Source organism: Amblyraja radiata, chromosome 7 (genome assembly GCF_010909765.2).
Source record: "Amblyraja radiata isolate CabotCenter1 chromosome 7, sAmbRad1.1.pri, whole genome shotgun sequence".
NCBI lineage: Eukaryota > Metazoa > Chordata > Chondrichthyes > Rajiformes > Rajidae > Amblyraja > Amblyraja radiata.
This window is the reverse complement of record NC_045962.1, coordinates 36283828-36305309: the sequence shown is the minus strand read 5'-3', so window position 1 is coordinate 36305309 and position 21482 is coordinate 36283828. Positions and strand designations below refer to the sequence as shown.

Genomic DNA, 21482 nt, shown 5'->3' with positions numbered 1-21482 from the left:
AGATCTTGTGGTGGGTGTAAACTCTCCAAATGGAGGTCAGGGTCCATAATCAGGAGCAGTTCTGCTGCGTGCATTGTTTGGCAAGACCATAATGCTCCAACACAGGGATGGAGCCTTCTTATACGCTAAGGCTGCCAATACTTTGTAAGGGGGCCAGTCAGTAATCAAAATACAGCAGGACAAAAACCCAGAACATGAAGGAAAATCTTCTTTTACACTAATAACAGAAACATCTGATTAAACGGCAGCACGGGGCAGTATAACATGAGGGCAAGCATGTTGCTGGTGTATTGTAGCATCACGTTCACACTAATAACTCTCACAGATACAGCTCACCATAGGCGCTACTAATAAATCTAGCATCACAGGCAGCAGTCTGATGACCTTACGCTATCATACTGGCGTCTCATGCTGCCTTGAAACATGCAGTATAGATCAAAGAAAGATTGTGTTGCCAGCCATTGACATTGCAAGCTGCATTGCAGCAAAGAATCTACGGTTATTACAATAATTAAGGAGGCTAGAAAGAGCCCAGTTGTTTGCGGAGAACCAGGAAGGCATTGTGAAAGATAACAGATACAGCGTGGAAACAGGTCCTTCAGCCCACCGAGTCCGCGCCGACCATCGATCACTTGTTCACACGTTCGATGTTATCCCACTTTCTCATCCACTCCCTACCCACTAGGGACAATTTACAGAGGGCCAATTAACCTACAAACCCGCACGTCTTTGGGATGAGGGAGGAAACCCCGCGCAGTCACAGGGAGAACGTGCAAACTCCACAGAGACAGACAGCACCCAAGGTCAGAATTGAAGCTGGGTCTCTGGCACAGCGCCACTGTAAGACTGAAGGAAACGACACATACCATTGAGGGTTAGAGTTTGTAAAGTAAAAGAAGTCCACCGAGAAAACAGTGGAGAGGCCTCAGCAGATTGAGGAGATTCATTACGTCACCAAGTATGCTATTGAGTTCCGATACGTTAGAGAACAAACAGACTGGCTGTATTACGGTCTGGTTTGGCAATTCAAATACCCAGAAATGAAGGAAATCTAGAGAGTGGTGGACACTGCCCGGTCCATCACTGGTACTGACCTCCCCACCATCGAAGGGATCTACAGAGGGTGGTGGACACTGACCGGGTACTGAACTAGCAACTTTACCTTTCACCATGCGAGCACGGGTATTGACTGATGAACAAGGGGATCCTTGTTCATCAGTCACTGAAAGTAAGCATGCAGGTACAGCAGGCTGTGAAGAAAGTGAAGTTGGCCTTCATAACAAGAGGAGTTGAGTATATGAGCAAAGAGGTCCTTCTGCAGTTGTACAGGGCCATAGTGAGACCACACCTGGAGTATTTGGTGAAGTTTTGGTCCCCTAATTTGAGGAAGAACATTCTTGCCATTGAGGGAGTGCAGCGTAGGTTTACAGGATTAATTCCCGGGATGGAGGGACTGTCATGGAGCGGCTGGGCTTGTATACTCTGGAATTTAGGATAAGAGGGGATCTTATTGAAATAAGATTATTAAGGGTTTGGACACGCGAGAACAGGGGTCGGCAACTTACGGCCCCCCAGCCGAATGCGGCCCGTAACCCGAAATCACCGGGCCCGCAGGTGTATTTTTTTCCCGTAGTCATCTGGCCCGCAGACTTCCTTCATCTCCGGTACGTCCCAGGCCCGAGGCGCCCAGGAGGGGTGAAGCAAGGAGGCCAGCGGGGTCGAGCTCTGGCTGTACCGCATCCTGCGCAAAGCCGCCGGCACGGCCACGCACCTTCTGTGTCTGGACTTCATTGTCGGGATCGGGGTTGTCAATAGGCCAGGGACGAGTGAGTATGAGTATTTGAGCCACTGCCTTCAGGACAGAGCCAAGGCAATGGTCCGTAGGTACACCGTGTTCATGAGCGCCCGTAACTAGGGGCTAGTGCTCCGGGTGGCGTCCACGAAGGGGCGGGATCTATGTGAACACGTGGTAGATGTGGCCCGCCATCCGCTCACAGACATGCGTCCTGGCTGCTATGCGGAACAAGGTTGCCGACCCCTGCGCTAGAGGCAGGAAACATGTTCCCGATGTTGGGGGAGTCCAGAAGCAGGGGCCACAGTTTAAGAATAAGGGGTAAGCCATTTAGAACGGAGATGAGGAAACACTTTTTCACACAGAGAGTTGTGAGTCTGTGAAATTCTCTGCCTCATAGGGCGATGGAGGCCGGTTCTCTGGATACTTTCAAGAGATAGAGGTCTTAAAGATAGCCGAGTCAGGGGATGATCAGCCATGATCACATTGAATGGCGGTGCTGGCTCGAAGGGCCAGATGGCCTACTCCTGCACCTATTGTCTATTGTCTCCCCACCATTGGATGGATCTACAGGGGCCACGGCCTCAAAAAGGCAGCCGGCATCATCAGAGACCCACACCACCCTGGCCACGCTCTTAACTCATTGCATCGAGAAGAAGCTACAGGAGCCTGAAAACCGTGACCTCCAGGTACAAGAACAGCTTCTTCCCAACAACCATCAGGCTCTTGAACACTGCACAACACCAACCTCAGCAACTGTGATCTTCTATGGACTTTGTTTTTGTTGCGGTATGCAGTTCGGTTTTGGATTATTGTGATCAGGTTACCAAGTATTACTGATTAGCAATAGTTTATTTGTTCAGTAGGTATATATGTTATACCCTCTGTGTGAAAACGTTGCCCCTCAGGTTCCTATTAAATCTTTTCCCTCGCACCCTAAACCTATGTCCTCTGGCTCTTGATTACCATACTCTGGGTATAAGACATTTACCTTTCTATTCCTCTCATGATTTTGTATACCTCTTTAAGATCATCCCTCTTCCCTCAGCCTGCCCAACCTCTCTTTATAGCTCAGGCCCTCGAGTTCTGGCAACATCCTTGTAAATCTTCTCTGCATCATTTCCTTTGGCAAGGTGACCAAAACTGAGCACAATACTTCAAGTGTGGCCCCCTCAGTTTCTTGACCTCTGCTTTTGCTGCACAGATACTCCTGTCAAGCAGGGCTATGCTAATCCTTTTAAGGTGTAGTCAATTAGACTTTTGAGATACAGCATGGAAACAGGCCCTTTGTCCCATTGAGTCCGCGTCGACCAGCGATCGCCTCGTACCCTAACACTATTCTACACATTAGGGACAATTTACAATTTTCAGAAGCGAATTAACCTACAATCTTGCACGTCTTTGGAGTGGGTTCCACCATTCAATTGTGGTTGATCTATCTTTCCCTCTCAACCTCATTCTCCTGCCTTCTCCCCATAACCTCCGACACTCTTACTAATGAGGAGAGGAATAGAGAGGGAACGAAGGGGAGAGGGATAGAAATAGGATAGAACCAGTGTCTTGCTGATTGATGCTCGGCGTGGGTTTGGTGGGATAAAGGGCCTTTCCATGCTGTATCTCTAAACAAAAAAACTAGTTTTGCTCCCACAATGGGGTGCAGTGGGGCTTGACGCCAGGGTCTCTGGGCCCCTGCCTCAACACTGTACACACATGGCTGGTGCAGTGGGTGGGATGCAGGGGCCAGGGGTTTGCAAGGACAAAGGGGCTTGTTGACAAGGGGGGGGGGGAGGGGAGGGAGGAGAGAGGAGAGAGGAGAGAGGAGAGAGGAGAGAGGAGAGAGGAGAGAGGAGAGAGGAGAGAGGAGAGAGGAGAGAGGAGAGAGAGAGAGAGAGAGAGAGAGAGAGAGAGGGGGAGAGAGAGGGGGAGAGAGAGGGGGAGAGAGAGGGGGAGAGAGAGGGGGAGAGAGAGGGGGAGAGAGAGGGGGAGAGAGAGGGGGAGAGAGAGGGGGAGAGAGAGAGTCACCTTCCACAGGGAAGCGATTCAAAGAGTTTGGGTGAGATGGGTCAGAGATGATCCTACCTGCTCACTTCCGACCTTTGCATTGGGGAGAAAAGGGATAGAGAGAGGGGAGGGAAGGGATAGAGCGGGAGAAAGAGAGAGGGGATGGGGAGAGAGAATGTGGGGAGATCGGGTTAGAGAGAAGGGACAGGGAGAGAGGGATAGAGAGAGGATGGCGAGAGGGACAGAGAGAGGATGACGAGAGGGACAGAGTGAGGATGGGGTGAGAGGCAGAGAGAGGAGGGGAGAGGGACAGAGATAGGAGAGAGAGCGGGGACAGGGAGAGGATGGGGAGAGGGACAGAGAGAGCAGGGATGGGGAGGGGGACAGAGAGCAGGGATGGGAGCCTGACAGGGATAAAGAGAAGGACGGGGGATGGACAGAGAGAGGGAGAGTGAGCGGGGACAGGGGGCTGAAGGGGACAGAGAGAGAGAGAGAGAGAGAGAGAGAGAGAGAGAGAGAGAGAGAGAGAGAGAGAGAGAGAGAGAGAGAGAGAGAGAGAGAGTGACTGAACTGGAGGAAATTTGGATCTGACAGTGGAGGAAATAGATAAGTAAAAGGTCAGTAAATGGACAATGACAAAACCTTTAAGCCATCATGCATCATCTCATATATCTATATTTTACTGCAGCTAAAATGAATCGATTTCAATAATCACAGGTGATTACTGCAGGAATGACTACTGCTTTATCCCACATTACCTTTTTGCCTCATTTCATCACATTAATGAACAACTTAGACATGAAGAAGATCAATTTTATATCTGCGTGGAAGTCAAGCGAAGGCGTTCCAGCATCGCCTCTGCCCCTTTCCTCAAACATTTGCATGGTTTTCTTTATTCAACTTTACAATTTAATTTCATTTTAATTTCCTGAAAGTGCCGACATCACAAGGCACTATTTTCAATTTTCCATTTCACATCGACAACTTTATATCGGAGAAACAAAGAACTGCAGATATGGAATGAGCTGCTGGAGGAGGTAGTTGAGGCAGGTACTATCGCAACATTTAAGAAACATTTGGACAGGTACGATGGATAGGACAGGTTTAAACGTAGTGGTCCAAACGCAGGCAGGTGAGACGGGGCAGGTTGGTTGGCATGGGCAAGTTGGGCCGATGGGCCTGGTTCCACTCTGTATGACTCTAGATGCTGGTTTATACTAAAGATAGACACAAAGTGCTGGAGTAATTCAGTGGGTCAGGCAGCAACTCTGGAGAAAATGGATAGAAGATGTTTCGAGTCGCGACCTTTCTTCAAACATACTGAGACATTCAGACAATTCATATTATCTGTGACGAATTACAAATAAAAGCAGATTATAGTCCATTGGTGTGAAAGTTGCTTTCAATTGAACAAAACATTTCAAACAAATTCTATTCTATCGTTCTACTGTTGAATACCTCATTGGAGAAGCACAGAAACTCTTATTAACACAAGAGCTTTCTGTTTGAAAATGTAGTTAAATGCTGGTTAAAGCACATTCTGTTAAAGAAACTGAAATGTTACTCAACGGGTCAGACAGCATCTGGGAGGCGACGTTTTAGGTCAGTACCCTTCATCAGTCTGAAGAAGGATCCTGACTGGAAATGTCATCCATTCATTCCCTCCACAGGACCTGCTGAGTTTCTTCAGCATCTCGTGTCCCCCAACTAAAGCCCCTGTCCCACTTACGTGTCCTTGGCACACTAATTACGTGACCTCGTGGTCGTGTTGAGCCGCGAAGGTCGGCGCGACTTCATTCGACCGCACAGACGTCTGGATCGCGTGACGTCATTTGAAGATGGACGCAAAATGCTGGAGTAACTCAGCGGGACCGTCAGCATCTCCGGAGAGAAGCAATGGGTGATGTTTTGGGTCGAGACTCTTCTTCAGTCTGAAAGAAGGGTCTTGACCCGAAACATCACCCATTGCTTCTCTCCAGAGATGCTGCCGGTCCCGCTGAGTTACTCCAGCATTTTGTGTCTATCTTCAATTTTCTTGGTCCCGCTCTGGGAGTAGGAATGGGGGCGGATCCGGACCGCAACGGCCGTGAGTCCCAGGCCGAGCTCGGCGATCGTTTGCCTGCTTCTGCTGATGTTGAAGGTGAGACGCTGCGTCGCACCAGGGTCTTGGGCCTGTCCCACTTTGGCCGTCAGTTCCGCGACAGGCCGTTGGCGCGCAAAGATTTATTTTGCTACAAAATTTTCGGAGCCCTGCGCTATACTGCGCACAACTCCAAACCCCTCAGCGCTTCTCAGTGGGACCGGCCCCGCGTGGCCATACGATACCCGTGCGCCTCAACGCGACCACGAGGTCGCGCAATTTGCGTGCCAAGGACACATAAGTGTGACAGGCCCTTAACAATCTTCAATCATATCCTTTAACCGTTCAACATAGTAATTTGTAGACAGAAGGAACTGCAGGTGCTGGTTGGAGTTACTCAGTAGGTCAGGCAGCATCACTGGATGCTTGGAGTTGACAACCTTCTTCAGACAAGTGGCTCGATTGTAATCATGTGTAGTCTTTCTGCTGGCTGATTAGCACGCAACAAAAGCTTTTCCCTGTACCTCAGTACACGTGACAATAGACTAAACTCAACTAATTGTAGTGGGGAGGGGGGGGGGGCGAGGGAGGGAGGAGGGGGAGAGTTGAGGATAGTGATGGAGCGGTACAAGGCCCGGCGAACAATAGATGGATAGAGGTGAGGGGGGGGAGGGGGGGTTGACCCATTGAGTTACTCCAGTGCTGTCATTTTTTTGTAAACCAGCATCTGCAATTCCTTGCATCTACCAAGTTCATAGCTCTGCCTTGCATCACTCTCCCCGACTTTCCACCTTAATTTCATGAGAATTAAGTCAGTAAACCCACCTCACATTTGTGAATAACTTGCATTGACCTTATTGACGAGGAAATACAGGGGAGGCTAGTATCTGACTTCAGAATGCTTTGACCAGATACACTATAGCAAGAAAGTACACAGCTCTCTACCTCCTCAGGAGACTGAGGATATTCAGCATCTCCGATGACCCTTACAAACTTCCAAAGATGCACCATGGACTGTTGGGATGCATCACAGCTTGGTTGGGGAAGAGCTCTGCCCAAGACCGCAAGAAATCGCAGTGCGTTGTGGATGTAGCCCTGTCCATCACACAGACCAGACTACCCACCATTGACTCCATCTACACTTCTGGGAAAAGTTACAGAAGCGTGAAAGCGTGCGACACCGGACTCAGGAACAGCTTCTTCCCCTCTATCATCATGCTTCTGAATGGTCCTTCCATAAACAAGGGTACTGTCCGATTCACCTCTACTACATTGTGGATATTGTCTATGGAACTATAACCTGCACTTTGTATCTTCCACTTTGCTCTCCCTATTGTACATGAGCTTGACTTGATTGTACTTATGTATCGTATTATCTGATCTGATGGGATATCATGCAGAACAAAGCTTTTCACTGTACCTCAGTACACCTGACAATAATAAGCATAAACGCAAAATGAAAATAACAATAAAACAGACAACCTTTCATTCCTTAATTTCCTTTTCTCCGCTCTTTATGTCACGTTCCTCTCTGATCCCAGTTTCTGATCTTTTTTTCCACATGCCAAAGTTCATAAAACTCAACGTGTAGGAAGGGAAAACTGCAGATGCTGGTTTACACCAGAGATAGACACAAAATACTGGAGTAACTCAGCGGGTCAGGCCACGTCTCTGGAGAAAAGGAATAGGTGACGTTTCGGGTCGAGATCCTTCTTCAGATTGCGAGTCAGGGGAGGGGGAAACTAGAGGTAAAACTCAAAACTGGCAATGGTTGTGTATTTAGACACCATCACTGCTTACTTTCATCTTTACAGCCTCAATTGTTCTTCAGCTTATAGTTTGAAGACGTCCCTACTCATGTAAGAATGAGCGATAACCATCTTCTTTGGCTGTTCAGTGGACAGAAGGGTTTGATTCTTTAGGGAAGACCAGCAGGCTGTCAGACACTAGCCAAAACCATAGAACTGTACAGGTAATGGGTGATGTTTTGGTATTTGGTATCTAGGTATGTATTTATGTAACTAAGATATATACATCATTATTTAAAGCAAATTTTCCCCCATTACTGAACAAACTACATAAGAATATTCAATACTGGAAAACACTTCCTATCTCAATGGTAGGCAAAATCAATGCCATAAAAATGATTTTTTTACCGCAAATACTATATCTTTTTCAGACAATTCCGATATATCTGGCAAAAAACTTTTTTTTAAAATTGGACTCTATTGTTAATGATTTTATCTGGGATTATAAGAATCATAGGATAAACAAAAGACACTTGTGTAAATCAAAAATAAATGGAGGCTTGGTTTTACCCAATTTTTTGTTTTATTTCTGGGCAGTTAACATTAAAAATATGAATTTCTGGTTGGAAGAAATAGATCATCAACCAGACTGGTTAAAAATGGAAAAGGAAGATTGTTTACCTTTTGATATCGGTTCGATATTATTTGCCACGTCTAAATTAAACAAAAAAATTTATAGGGAAAACCCTATAATATTTAGTGCTATACGAATCTGGAAACAATTAAAAAAGACATTAAAATTAGATAATTTATCACTTTTTCTTCCAATTGTGAATAATCCTTTGTTTAAGCCTTCATGGTTGGACGGGGGTTTTACACAATGGAAGAATTATGGAATTAAAAATATGGGACAACTTTATAAGGAAGGTACTTTTCTGACATTTCAGGAATTGCAACAGATTTATGGACTTCGAGGAAATGATTATTTCAGATATCTTCAACTTAGAGATTATGTAAAATCGAACTCCCAAAATTTTCGAATTAGAAATTCAGAAATTCTTGATGAATGTTGGAATAAACATCCTAATACAGAAAAATTAATATCTTATATATACAATATTTTATTAGACAGTGACATTCCCTCGACGGACTTACACAGACAAACATGGGAAAAAGAATTAAATCAAGTAATAACGAAAGATACTTGGGAAGAAAGTTTGCAACACATACATCAGTGTTCACTAAACGCCAGACATTCTCTAATACAATTTAAAGTAATACATAGGTTACATTATTCAAAAACAAAACTACATAAAATTTTTCAACATATCTCACCTATATGTGATAAATGTCAACATTTAGAAGCTACATTATCTCATATGTTTGCAAACTGTATAAAAATAAAAAAATTCTGGGTAAATATTTTTAGTATAATATCTAAAGTAACCAGCATACAATTGGACCCAGATCCAAAATTAATAATACTCGGAATATTAGAATTAAATCAAACACTTAGAACAACACAAAGAAACTTTATTGATTATAGTTTAATAACAGGAAAAAAATTAATTCTAAAATTTTGGAAAGGCCCTACGGCCCCCACAATCAAAATGTGGATTATAGAAATGACGGAGACCTTAAACGTGGAAAGAATCAGATTTTCCCTGTTGGATAAACAGGAATCATTCGTTGGAACATGGTCTCCTTTTATTGATTACTTAAAGGGTCAGAATGGTTCAGCACAGGAACCTGACTAGCACGCGGGCTAAAGAATGGATGAAATATTATACTCTGAAATGTACGAATATATCTCGAATGAAGTCTTTTTTATTTTAACAAATTTTTCCATTCTTATTTAACAACCTTTTTTTTTTTTTTGTTTGTTGTTTTTGTTTTTTTTTTTTTTTTTGTTTTTCTTCTCTTTCTTTTCTTTCTTTACTTCATCTATCTCTTTAGTTCTATCTAGTTTAAAAAAAAAAAAAAGGTAAAAAGTATTGGAGACAATGTAATAATAATTGACATGTAATGATGTATTTTGGTTATGTACCTATCTCCAATAAAAAATATTTTCAAAAAAAAAAAAAAAAAAGAACTGTACAGCACAGGAAGTGGCCCTTCGGCCCACAATTTTCGTGCTGAACAAGATGCTAACTCAAACTAATCCCCTCTGCCTGCACGTGATCCATATCCCTCCATGCCCTGCATATCGACGTGCCCAGCCGTGCGGGTTTGTAGGTTAATTGGCCCTCTGTAAATTGCCCCTGGTTTGTAGGGAGTGGTTGGAAAAGTGGGATAACATTGAACGAGTCATCGATGGTCAGCATGAGCCCGGTGGGCTGAAGGGCCTGTTCCATGCTGTATCTCTAAATTCTAAACTAAAACTCCCTGCTAATGTGCTCCAGGCACCCACCGCTCTCTGCGTGAAACAATTGTCCCATACATCTCCTTTGAACCTTGCCCCTCTCACCTTAAAGCTGTCTAGTCTTTGAAATGTTTAATCTGAATAGAAAGATTCTGACTGCCTACCTATCTGCGCCTCTCAACTTGACAAATATTGTAGCATATGAGAAGATTGCACTAATGTACTTCATGAAACACCTGCTCAAAATCTGCGTTTCCAATCTTTAATTGAAAAGCTTTTCTCTGTACCTCAGTACACGTGATAATAAACTAAACTAAACTGAAGGCATGAGATGACACCAGGGCAACTGGGATCTTGGTAAGCTCGGCACCAACAGTTTATCTTGTTAATCAATTAAAGATTGGAAAGTCAACTCCGGAAGGATGGGGTAGCAAGCAGAACCAGGTAGAGAGAGAGAGAGAGATAAACAGAGCTGGGAGAAGGTCGGATTAGGAGACATAGAGGTAAAGAGGGGGCCTGAAACGCACTTCAGTGGTGGTGGTGGAGGAGGCTGATACGATGGTGGTGTTAAAGAGACTTTTAGAAAGGAAGGGAATGGAGGGATGTGGATTACGTGGTAAGAGTTGGTCTTGGCATCATGTGCAGCACAGACATTGTGGGAGGAAGTGCCTGTTCTTGTGTTGTACTGTTCTATGTTCAATGTGCACCTCAGACGTGATAGAGAAGGGTTTCATTACTAAGCAGGGAGAATGTCACAGCAACACTCAGAGAGGACATACTGGAGGGTTCATCTACTGAAGTAATACAGGCGGAAATCAAAAGTAACACATCTCTGAAGGATTTATACTGGAGATTGGCCAGTAGCCAGTAGGACATAGAGGAACAGATATGTACACAGATTATGGAAAGACTCAAAGCAACAAGATTGCCATAGTGTGTAGGAAGGAACTGTAGGTGATATATACCAAAGATAGACACAAAGTGCTGGAGTAACTCAGCGGGCCAGGCAGCATCTCTGGAGAACACGGATAGGCGAAGTGTGTACTTTGTTGATCTCACCGGCACTCCAGTGCTCAGGTGAGGCAGAGGTTCACTTGCACCTCCTACAACCCATTGTTCCCGGTGTGGACTAATATATATATCGGCGAGACCAAGCGTAGTATGGTGACTGTTTCGCTGAACACATTCGCTCAGTCCTCCTTGGCCTACACAATCTCCTGGTTGCCAAACATTTTTACTCCCCTTCTCATTTACATATTGACAGTTCTGTCCTAGGCCTCCTCCACTGTCAGTGAGGCCACACGCAAATTGGCGGAACAGTACCTCCTATTTCACTTGCATAGCTTACAATCCAGCGGTATGAATATTGATTTATCTAATTTCAAGTAACCACTGCATTCCTCCTCTCTCGACACACTCCAAAGGCATACGGGTTTGTAGGCTAATTGGCTTTGGTAAAATTGTGAATTATACATGGTGTGTAGGATAGTGCTAGTGAGGGGTGATCGCTGGTCGGTGCAACTCGGTGGGTCGAGGGGCCCGTTTCCACACTGTGTCTTTAAAGTAAAGTCTAAAGAACCACAACTGAAGAAGGGTCCTGACCTGAAACGTCACCTATCCATGTTCTCCAGTGATGTCACCTGACCTACTGAGTTACTCTAGCACTTTGTGTCTTTTTTTTAAACCTCTAAGCTCCTTGCATTGAAGTCATTGTCATACAGAGTGGAAACGGGCCCTTCGGCCCAACTTGCCCGCACTGACCAACATGTTCCATCTACACTAGTCCCACCTCCCTGTGTTTGGCCCAAATCCCTCTAAACCTGTCCTTTCCATATACCTGTCTAATTGTTTCTTAAACATTGCAACAGTCCCTTCCTCAATTACCTCCTCAGCAGCTCATTCCACACACCCACCGTCCTTTGTGTGAAAAAGGTACTCCTCAGATGCCTATTAAATCTTCCCCATTCACCTTAAACCCATGTCCTCTGGACATGAAGTAAATGCAATTTTTATGATACTGACTGTAAAGGGAAATTCATTTCGTTGTCTCTAATTGAGACAATGACAATAAATTTGAATACAATACAACAATACAATACAATAAACATGCTCGCTACCTGTCCAAGTCTTCTGTCCACTGATTGCGCATTATTTACACTCTACAGTTGATTCTGACACTCTTGCTCTGTTATTATGTCTCCCACCCCACCTCTGGATTAGTTCCAACCCTCCCCCACAGCACGTGAAAATCTCCCTGCACTCATATTAGTCCCTTCCCAGTTTAGAACAATAATTGATAATACCTCAGATTTAGATCTGGGGAGGTATTCAGTCAATCCTTTCTGGACAAGAAGATTTAGATTTTTAAGACTTTAGAGATAAAGTGTGGAAACAGGCCCTTCGGCCCACCGAGTCCGCGCTGACCAGCGATCACCCTGTACACTTGCACTATCCTTTCACAGGGAGAACATACAAACTCCATACAGACAGCACCCGTAGTCAGGATAGAATCCGGGTCTCTGGCGCTTTTTTGGCAGCAACTCTAACGCTGCTCCACCTTGCCGCCCAAAGATTGGGCAGATCATCATCTCATTTATTACTCCACACTGGCATCGTTTTGGCCTCAGTGCCCCAGTCACCCAGCAGTGTTAGACTGGTATGGTTAGGATTGTTCAAGCATGCCTCACTCCACCCCTCCTTCTGCTGATACTACCTAAACACCGTCCACCTGAAAGAACATAATTCTGGGCAATGCATTCTCTTAAAACACCACTATCCTATCTGCCTCCACCATCATTCCTGGCAGCTCATTCCAGGCACCCACCACTCTGTGTACAAAAAAATGTGGGGTACATGTGCATATGTACATATCCATTTGCCTATCCAAAACTCTCTTAGAAACATAGAAAATAGGTGCACGGGTAGGCCATTCGGCCCTTCGGGCTAGCACCGTCATCCAATATGATCATGGCTGATCATCCAAAATCAATTTTTTTCCATATCCCTTGATTGTGTTAGCCCGAAGAGCTAAATCTAACTCTCTCTTGAAAACATCCAGTGAATTGGTCTCCACTGTCTTCTGGGGCAGAGAATCACACTATCGATTAAATCACTCTATCGTATCTACCTCCACCACCCGCAGCGCATTCCAGGTAGCACCACCCTCCATGTAAAAAAATTCTACCCCATACATCTGCTTTAGACTTTGCCCCTCTCACCTTACATCTATGCCCACTCGTATTTGACATTTCTACCCTGGAGAAAAAGGTTTCGACTGTCTACCCTATCTATGGCACTCATCATATCATATCTATCTATATATTTTTTAAACTGTGTGTGTGTGTGTGTGTGTGTGTGTGTGTGTGTGTGTGTGTGTGTGTGTGTGTGTGTGTGTGAGAGATTTTGTCTTTGAAACGTATCTCCTCGAAAACCAGACGCCGTAACGGGGAAATGTTTACATATTTCAGTAGAGATTTTCCTTGTGATTTTTTAAATCCACTCCGGTGTACATTTGGTACATTATTCTCCCGACTTTTTTATTAAAAATGTTGACCAATCTGACCTTTTTTTAAAATATGACCGCTGCCCAGCTGCTAACGTTGCAATAACAGTGAAATTTTTACATCTTCTGGTAGAAATTTTTCTTATGATTTCAAAAATCCAATCCCCAATAAATTTGTTCAATTATTTCCCGAGATATTTACTAAAATATCACCAAACGGACATTTTTTTAAAATATAAAGGCTGCCCAACTGCTGACCTCACAATGCCTTTCCTCGTGGCCCCGCCCCCCCCGCTGCCGCTTTGGATTAATGCAGCTGCTGTCAACGCGCATGCAGTTTTCTCTGCCCCCCCACCCTCTCTGCCCCCCTTCCTCTATGCCCCTCCCTCCCTCTCTGCCCCCCTCCCTCTCTAGGGAGTGGTGAATATTGGGACCTATGGGTGAGTGGTGGAGTATTGCGTTAGGGAAACAGCCCTCCCCTGTGACGCCGCCCCCCCCCCCCACTCCTCAATCTCTACCCCCCTCCCTCTCTACACCCCTCCCTCTCCACCCCCCCCCCCTCTATAGTCGCCCTGCGCAGTTGGGGGCTATGCGTGAGTGGATAGGGCGGGGGATGGGGTAAAAGGAGCGATATGAATAATATTAATATAATATCAAGAGGGGGTTAGTGGTGTGTGTGTGTGTGTGGGGGGTGGTTAGTGTGTTGTGTGTGGTGTTGTGTGGGGGGGGCGGGGTTGGGCTGTAGTGTGGGTGTGGGGCGGGGGGGGTGTCGGGGTAGTGTGTGTGTGTGGGGGGCGGGGGAGTGGTTAGGGGTGGGTGTGGGGGGGTTCGTGTGGGTGATGTGTGGTGGGGGGGGGGGGGGGGGGGGGTGGGGGGGGGGGGGTGGGGGGGTGGGGGGGGGGGTGGGGGGGGGGGGGGTGGGGGGGGGGGGGGGGGGGGGGGGGGGGGGGGTGGGTGGGGGGGGGGGGTGGGGGGGGGGGGGGGGGGGGTGGGGGGGGGGGGGTGGGGGGGGGGGGGGGGGGTGGGGGGGGGGGGGGGGTGGGGGGGGGGGTGGGGGGGGGGGGGGTGGGGTGGGGGGGGGGGGGGGGGGGGGGGGGGGTGGGGGGGGTGGGGGGGGGGTGGGGGGGGGGGGGGGGGGGGGGGTGGGTGGGGGGGGGGTGGTGGGGGGGGGGGGGGGGGGGGGGGGGGGTGGGGGGGGGGGGGGGGTGGGGGGGGGTGGGGGGGGGGGTGGTGGGGGGGGGGGGTGGGGGGGGTGGGGGGGGGTGGGGGGGGTGGGGGGGGGGGGGGGGGGGTGGGGGGGGGTGAGTGTGTGGGTGTGTGGGGGGGGGTTAGTGTGTGTGTGTGGGGGGGGTGGTGGTTGTGTGTGTGGGTGTGGGGTGTGGTGTGTGTGTGGGGTGGGGGGTGGGTGTGGGTGTGGGGGGGGGTGTGGTGTGTGTGTGTGTGGGTGTTGGGTGGTGGGTGGGGGGGGGTGTGTGGGTGTGTGTGTGGGTGGGTAGTGTGGTGGTGTGGGGGGGGTGGTGGGTGTGTGTGGGTTGTGTGTGGGGGGGGGTTAGTGTGTGTGTGTGGGGGGGGGTTAGTGTGTGTGTGTGGGTGGTTGTGTGTGTGGTGGGTGGTGTTGTGTGTGGGGGGGGGGGTGTGTGTGTGGGGTGGGGCGGGTAAGTGTGTGTGTGTGGGGGGTGTTAGTGTGTGTGTGTGTGGGGGGGGGGGTTAGTGTGTGTGTGTGTGTGGGGGGGTGGTTAGTGTGTGTGTGGGGGGGGGTGGTTACTGTGTGTGTGTGTGGGGGTGGTTACTGTGTGTGTGTGTGGGGGGGGTTAGTGTGTGTGTGTGTGTGGGGGGGGGGGGGGTGGTTAGTGTGTGTGACGCCGAAGGCGGCCCCCCGCGCAACCGCGGGATGGGACCCAACAATCCAGGTGGGTCCCACCTCCCCACCCTCTAATACGGACATAATTCAAATTAAATCATTATTAATTTTGCAGGGATATTATATTTATCACTAATATAGTTTATATCTGAAATAAAATGTCCTGTTAAGAGCCAATTACAGAGCAACACCGACTGAGACACGAGCGGTGGGCTCAGTGCAGTTCCAGAAAGATTGAGAAAAATTACAATTAATTAAAGGCTAGATCTGACTTCAAGCCTTCGATTTCTTGTTCAGAGTGAAATACCCACGGAACTACACAAGTATGATGGACTACACATTGCGTCATTCCAATTAAAAGAAATAGTCCGCGAGCAATTTCCGATGGTGCCGACCTTGGATTTTGAAATTCAACAAGAAGTCAATGCTATCATCTTTCCTGCCCCGTGACTGATTTTAGCAGCTGTGTCAGCCCTTCAACCTCCACTCAGTTCACGTCTGAATCAGCCAATACACTATGCAAGCGGCACCAAAAGGTGAAGAACAACAGATGATTTAATGAAGACACGATGAACTGCAGATGCTGGCTTGCTAAGAAACACGCAAAGTGCTGGAGTAACTCGGCGGGTCAGGCAGCATCTCTGGAGAACATGGATAGGTGGCGTTTTGGGACCATATGACCACAAGCCGCCCTGAGCTACTATCTACCTCAATGGAGACCCTCGGACTATCTTTATTTGGACTTTACTGGACATTATCGTGCACTAAATGTTATTTCCTTTATCCTGTACCTGTACACTGTGGATGGCTCGATTATAACTTGTTTAGCCTTTCCGCTAGCTGGATAGCACGCAACAAAACTTTTCACTGTACCTCGGTACACATGATAATAAACTAAACTAAGACATAGAAGCAGAATTAGGCCATTCAGCGAATCGAGGCCACTCCATCATTTAGGTGGAGAAAGTTGGAATTAAATGAGGTGAGACTTTGCAAAGGGAAATCAGACCAGCAAACCAATCATTTTCTTTCAAGAGTCAAGAGTGCTTAAACGTCTTATGTATCGATAACGGAACAAGATATCCTTACTTGCCGCAGCGAAATAGGCCCATAAGCGCAATAACACAGATAAATAAATCATCATAAATGCAATAAATTATACTGCAAATTTCCCTAACGCTAATAAGTACAACCTAGAAAGACCGATCAAAAACGAGGGCAAATATAACTCACAAGTCAAATACATTACCACGCTATAGGGTGGCACAGTGGCGACTCGGTAGAGTGCTGTCTTATTGCGCCAGGGACCAGGGTTCGATCCTGACTATGGGTGCTGTCTGTACGGAGTTTGTACGTTCTCCCTGTTACTGCTTGACTATGCTTCGGTAATCCTCCCATGCTCCAAAGATGTGCAGGTTTGTAGGTTTTTGGGCAGAGTAAAATTGTAAATTGTCCCTAGTGTGTAGGATAGTGATAGTGTACAGGGATTACTGATCGGTGCAGACCCGATGGGCTGAAGGGCCTGTTTCCGTGCTGCATCTCCAAAGTTAACTAAACTATAAGCATGCGTGGGTTAATACACATTTGATCAGCTACTGAGTAAGAGGTGCGTTTCTGAATTGTATCTGTCCACTAATGATTGGAGGGTTATTTCTAAATGAAAATCACCCAGCTGTTTGGGCAGATCTAATGAGAACATCACCTTCCTCAATCTAAGATCTACCTGTCAAGCATAGGACACAGGTTATTCTTAAAGCAATGTTGTGTTTTATTAAATGGTTTATCCCCCGAGGGAAGATTGCAGCAGGCTGGATTTAGCTTCTTAGTAAATAATCTTGTGTAAATGTTACCAGAGTCGTAACTAACGATTCAATAAAATTCATCTGTTGAATGTGTTTGTTCATAAGTTCATGTTATAGGAGCAGAATTAAGCCATTCGGCCCATAGTTTACTCTGCCATTCAATCATGGCTGATCTATCTTTCCCTCTCAACCAAATTCTCCTGCCTTCTCCCCATAACCCCTGACACGCTTACTAATCAATGGCTTGCCTCCACAGCCGTCTGTGGCAATGAATTCCACAAAATCACCACCCTCGGATTTTAAACATTATTTCCCATCACCTTTCTAAAGGTTGGTCCTTTTATTCTGAGGGTGCGTTCTCTGGTCTTAGACTCTCCCACTCTCTCCACATCCACTCGATCCAGGCGTTTGATTTGGAAGTGAATTGAGTTTAGTTTAGTTTAAAGATACAGCAGGGAAGCAGGCCCTTTGGCCCACCGAGTCCGCGCCGACCAGTGATTACCCTGTACACTAGAAAGTGGAAAGACCTCTGGAGATCCAGCATATCAAAGTCCGACAGCGAGGAAACAGTCCCATCAGCCCAACTTGCCCCATCTCTGCTAGTCCCACCTGCCTGTATGTGGCCCATATCCCTCTAAACCATTTCTATCCACTTATCTGAACAAATGTTTAAGAAGGAATAGCAGATGCTGGAAAATCGAATGTAGACATAAATGCTGGAGAAACTCAGCGGGTGAGGCAGCATCTATGGAACGAAGGAAATAGGCAACGTTTCGGGTCGAGACACTTCTTCAGACAGGTGGGACGAAGAAAGGAAGAGGCGGAGATAGTGGGCTGAGGGAGAGCTGAGAAGGGGAGGAGAAAGCAGGGACTACCTGAAATTAAAGAAGTCAATGTTCATACCGCTGGGGTGTAAACTGCCCAAGCGAAATATGAGGTGCTGCTCCTCCAATTTACAGTGGTCCTCACTCTGGCCATGGAGGAGGCCCAGGATAGAAAGGTGGGATTCGGAATGGGAGGGGGAGTTGAAGTGCTGAGTCACCGGGTGATCAGGTAGGTTAATGCGAACTTAGCGGAGATGTTGGGCGAAGCGATCGCCAAGCCTGCGCTTGGTCTCACCGATGTGGAGCAGTTGACACCTAGAGCAGCGGATGCAATAGATGAGGTTGGAGGAGGTGCAGGTGAACCTCTGCCGCACCTGGAAAGACTGCTTGGGTTCTTGAACGGAGTCAAGGGGGGAGGTAAAGTGACAAGTGTAGCATTTCCTACGGTTGCAAGGGAAAGTGCCAGGAGTGGGGGTGGTTTGGGTGGGAAGGGACGAATTGACCAAGGAGTTACGGAGGGAGCGGTCTCTGCGGTAAGCAGACAGGGGAGGAGATGGGAAGATGTGGCCGGTGGTGGGATCCCGTTGGAGGTGGCGAAAATGTTGGAGGATTATTTGTTGTATGTGACGGCTGGTAGGGTGGAAGGTGAGGACAAGGTGGACTCTGCCCTTGTTATGAGTGGGGGGATGGGGAGTGAGAGCAGAGTTACGGGATATAGAAGAGACCCTGGTGAGAGCCTCATCTATAGTCGAAGAGGGGAACCCCCCTTCCCTGAAGAATGAGGACATCTCCGATGCCCTGGTGTGGACCACCTCATCCTGGGTGCAGATGCGGCGTAGACGGAGGAATTGGGAGTAGGGGATGGAGTCCTTACAGGAAGCAGGGTGGGAAGAAGTGTAGTCCAGATAAGAAACATTTATTTGTCACATGTACCAATTGGTACAGTGAAATGTGTGGTCACCATATAACCATACGAATAATAAAGAGCACAGAACACGATAGTCTTCAACACAGACATCCGCACACAGCGGAATCAGTTTCCCACTGTGAGGGAAGGCTCCAAAATTCAGTCATCCTCTGTTGTTCCCCCTTGGTCGGGGGGCTCCCGAACCCCTCGCAGTCGCCGCTACGGGCGGCCCGATGTTCGGGCCCTCTCGCCGGGATGATGGAACTCCGACGTAGGAACGGGAGAACCACCTCAACGCCTTAGACCTCCGAATCAGCCACTTCCTACCAGAGTCCACAGCTCCCGGAGTCCACAGGCCGCGTTGGGCAGAGATTCAACGCTGGCGGCCCTCGGCAAAGGGTCCCATGACTCCGCGATGTTGGTCAGCGCTGCCCGCGCTGGGAGCTCTACATACCCCAGCTCCGAGATGTTGAAGCAGCAGGCCCAGCACTCAGGAGCTTCAAACGGTGATCCCAGGTGAGGCATCGCCCGCTCTGCAGTGTATCCAGCGCTGCGCCGCCGCTGCTGAAGCTTTGGCTGGTCCCCGGCAGGAAAGGCCGTGCCAATCCAGTTGGTAGGCCGCGAGGAGGGGGGCGAGGACGTGACTCAGAGAATAGTCGCATCCTCGCCAGGAAGTGACTGGGAAACGGTTTCCCCCTTACCCTACCCCCTCCCCCACATAGAAAAACTAAAGAAACCTCCAAAACACACTTTCAAAACAGACTAAAAATTAAAAAAAGATAGAAAAATGGACAGACTGTAGGCAGAGGCTGCCATCAATGCGGCGACAGTGTGGAAATAGGCCCTTCGGCCCATCGAGTCCAACCAGTGATCACCCTGTATATACACACTATCCTACGCACTAGGGACAATTTGCAATCTTTGCCGAAGCCAATTAACCTAGAAATCTGTACGTCCTTAGAATGTGGGGGAACTCGGAGCACCCGGAAAAACCCATGCGATCATAGGAGGAATGTACAAACTCCGTACAGACAGCACTAGTCAGAATTGAACCCAGGTCTCTGGCACAGTGAGACAGCAATTATATACACCACCGCACCACTGCTGCCTCTTTAATTATGAACCAGAACTGATTCATTCAAAAGGTTAAAGTTGAGAGACTCAAGAAACTGCAGATGCTGATTTATAAAATAAAAACGACACAAAATGTTGGAATAACTCATCGGGTCAGGCAGCATCTCTGGAGAACATGGATAGGTGACGTTTTGGGATGGGACCCTTCTTCAGACTGATGGCCCCTTCTTCAGATTGATATGTCTAAAGAAGGGTTTCCGAACTGAAACGTCACCTATCCATATTCTCCAGAGATGCGTGCGGACTGTACTCGCTGAGTTACTCCAACTGTGTCTTTTTTTGTAAACCAGCATCTTTTTACAAATCTTTTTACTGTACATGGATATGCAGGGATATGGATCATGTGTAGGCCCAGAAGAATTGGTCTAGGCATCATGTTCGGCACAGATATTGTGGGTGAGGGGCCCGTGCTGTACTGTTCTATGTTCTGTGTAACACCAAGCTGCAGACAACAACTAAAATATCGCTAAATATCTTGCAGCAAGTGGCCTGTAACAATCGTTGAAAAACCGCTTAAATACGTGATAATTCATACCACAATTGTGATTAGATTATACCTCCTAATCGGTCTTAGCTTTCCACAAAAGAAATTGTCAATCAAAATCCCTTTGAGGAGGCTGACTGCCTCCGCAACAAAGAAAAGTGCTTATATATTAAAATATATAGAACGGTATGCGATTGTGGTTAGTTTAGTGAGGTTGTCAATCAATCAGAATTAACAGTACGACAGGGCATAATCTGGTGATGGTACAAACATAAACTGTATCTGTGGCACTGCATCAATGTTGAATAGACTGAGCCAAATCCAACACAGGAGCCTTCGACACTTAAACAGGTTTCGCTTTCCTGTGTACTACACAGCTCTCTCCTGGCCCTGTCAAATTAGTAATCGATGATGTTTTTGATACAGTTATGGCTTCTACCTTTGTCTGCCAATTACCGCTTCAAAAAGGCCTGTAATTGGGAAGTGCTTTTATTTTGCCAGAGACAGCCAAGAATCTTCCCGGCAAAAACTACCCCCTCTTGCTAAAAGAGCATCTCAACACCTAATTATAGATTTCCCAAACTGCACAAAGATTGTGTGACAACGAGCGGTGCAAAAGTTAATGCCTTGTAAGTATAACCTGCGAGGCAGCTCAAAACAGAGTGGGAATCTGTCCTCTGTCACAAATGTTGATGGTGACTGGGGCAGAAGCTGGGAATTCAATGGAAGGAAATCTCAGAGGCAGAGTTTAATTTGCCATTGCCACAGCACTGCACATTTACTGCAAGTGATTGAACAAATAGCAGCCCCGGTGAGTATTGCTGAAGTTTATTAAGCATTTACTAGCAATTTTGGAAGCTCACTGGTAAACAAATCACCAGCGTTATTCCATCGAGAGGAATCTATCCTTGGGAACATATTCGCTAACTTTTAAATAAAACTAAACAGAATTGTTTTCTGTCATCTCGGGCATCTCGCAAGTAAA

General features: G+C 47.2%; 1 protein-coding gene across 8 annotated transcripts in view; it reads right to left on the bottom strand.

The window, feature by feature from the left end:
* The window catches only part of fign (fidgetin, microtubule severing factor), a 79079-nt gene that overhangs the window by 19765 nt on the left and 37832 nt on the right, over positions 1-21482 (bottom strand). Inside the window, exon 1 of one of the 8 annotated variants that reach the window (XM_033024188.1) lies at positions 2130-2134. The exons of the other annotated variants lie outside the window; for them this stretch is intronic. The gene's annotated coding sequence lies outside the window, so the exon portion shown is untranslated. Of the gene's footprint in view, positions 1-2129; positions 2135-21482 lie in introns of those variants that run through there. 8 annotated transcript variants of the gene reach the window in all.